Here is a 2,500-nt window from a genome sequence, read left to right as displayed (position 1 = left end):
CCTCGGGAGGAACTGGCTGTGCTGTGTTTTGAATGCTGTAGTGCTGGTGCACACACACGCACGCACACATATATACACACGCACACACACACGCACACACACATACGCACACACACACACGCACACGCATGCATATAGGCATATGTACATGTGCACACACACACCACACAGACACACACACACACACACACACACACACACACACATATTAGGGAGTCCAGTGGAAAGATGACTACAAATCCAATCAGAATGAGGAAAGGCTAAGATGGTGACAGATATTGCTAATGACAAGGCCACTATGAAGACTATGATCATGAAGCCCAATCCTGGAGACCCTGTCACACATGTAGCATATAAAAGTGAAACACACACACACACACACACACACACACAAACAAACAGATATATCTGTTGAAGTCAAGCCTTTGTTACCTACAGCAAATCTAAGTAGGAATCAGACTTCTTAAATAAGGGCTAGACTTGGACAGGTTAGCTTTTGTTGTTCCAGTACATAGTGGTACACTGATCTGCGAGCACTCAGTAAGGCCATCTACCTGTGCCTGATGAGCCAGACACGCTCAAGGACGTCACAGCCAAACAAACCCGAGCCTGACTGCAGACTGGCGCTCAGGTGTGCTGACCTGAGGTCGATATCACCAAAGTTGGCTGAGACACGTCACCACCAGGGCTGCTGGATGTCTTAACGCGCAGCTGGACCAAGGAAGCCGCTCTGCTTGGCAGCTCCGCTCTATTCAGCCATTTCCTTTCCCCACGTGCTCACTGGTGCGCTCTCTGTCCTCAGCGTCTCTCTGCTTCCGTCCATTAGTCCCAGAGCTCACCAGGGCCTTTCCTGGGCCCCTCGGGGGTACTCCTGACACGTCGAGTCTGGACACAGCTGCCACTGTTTCCCGGACAAAGTCCAGTCTGGAAAGATAGAGGACAGCTCCCTGCTGTGTCTTTGGGTATGTGTATAGGACTGGGAGAATGCAAACGCAGGTAATGTGTGTGTGTATGAGTGTGAGAGCGAGCATATACGCGTGCATAAGTGTGTGTGCGTTGTGCTCTCACACACAGCAGCGCGTCGTGAGCTGGTTGCCCTTTGCAGACGGACCTCTGTCCCCCTGTCCTTGGGCTTTAATCAGGCACCTATACTGTCCAGCTTGCACTTTTTTTTCCGTGAGGTGTCAATAATTTGGAATATTCATGACAGCAGCGGCGCATACCAATCGTGCAGATCGGTAGGAATATTGCATGCGCCTTTCTCCCCCACTACCCAAGCGCATTTACTAAACGCCAGCAGGCATTTATTCCATTGTCAAAGCAGACAGGTTTCTTCTATCAGGGCATTTTCCCTGCTGTCAAAGCAGTGATTGAATCCTTTATAGTGCGGCCGCTTCCCGGGACGCCTGCAGTCTTACCTGACATGAGATGCATCACTTAAACGTGTGGTAAGGGCGATTCACAAGCAGGTTCGTTTCTGGGTAGGCGAGACGCTTTTAGACAGGATGCATTTCCTGTTGCAGATTACCATCTTTGATTAGTCACAGATTTTAAATCATGCAGGAATCATTTCCTTATTTTATGGATGTATGTTGCTGAGTTAAAACTGGTCAGTATGTTTCTAATGCATGTCAGGCGCTGTAAACATCTGCACAAAATGCTACGATTTCAAAGACTTACAGATTCGCAGGGGTGTCTGTCCGTAGCAAGTGCCCTGGAAAGCCGAGGACTGTAAGATTCTAATTGGTGCGGCCGGCGAATGGCATCGCAGCGTGCATGCTGTGGACCGGGTCAGAAATTGGTCACGGGCCTCCGCGTGCTACAAATGATTCACGCCTTCCTGAAATCTGGGAGTCCCGGGCTCCATCCCGGTGCTCCCTGAAGGCGGCGTTCGGAGAAGGGACAGGAGCTGGCTCCGATTCATATCTCATGATGGAGCCTTGATAGGAGCGCCGTCCCAGAGGAGCCCCGGAATGACACCGTGATTGACACCCAGTTTTAATTATGGCTTCCAGGTCTCCAGAGGGCGGTTCCAGAGGTTTTTGAAGGGAAAGAAAAAACAGACTTAATTAAAGTAGATGGAACTGAATAAAAGCCCACTACATCAATTATACAGCGCTATCCGTCCTGTCTGGAGCAGAGCAAGATGAGAGTGTCGGCACGGGAACGCAGTAAGCATGAGCGCTTTTGAGCCACCCCGCGAGACACACTGGATCAGCGCTGCACAATCAATTACGTTCAATTACTTTACCTGTTCCGTCTGTTCCGTTGGATTGGACAAAGTCACGTGCCATCTTCGATAAGGACGTAACGCTTACAGCTTCTCGGTTTTCAGATTCCTGTGTTGTTCTTTTACTTATGCTCTTATGCTTTATACCAACAAACCTACACCGCTAATAAAACCCAAAGTTTGACTGCGACTGGACTGCCGTTTTTCCTTACATTTGAAGTCCAGTGTTGCGAAACAGCGCTCAGTGAAGAATGCTTCTACTTCCCAATC

The 2,500-nt window shown here is 49.4% G+C and overlaps 1 protein-coding gene across 3 annotated transcripts in view; it reads left to right on the top strand.

Moving 5' to 3' along the window:
• Positions 1-2,500, top strand: part of ntng2a (netrin g2a) — a 44,678-nt gene that overhangs the window by 23,351 nt on the left and 18,827 nt on the right. The window lies entirely within an intron of this gene.

Source organism: Electrophorus electricus, chromosome 23 (genome assembly GCF_013358815.1).
Source record: "Electrophorus electricus isolate fEleEle1 chromosome 23, fEleEle1.pri, whole genome shotgun sequence".
Lineage (NCBI taxonomy): Eukaryota > Metazoa > Chordata > Actinopteri > Gymnotiformes > Gymnotidae > Electrophorus > Electrophorus electricus.
The sequence above is the reverse complement of the archived record's forward strand: the minus strand, read 5'-3'. Positions and strand labels throughout refer to the sequence as shown.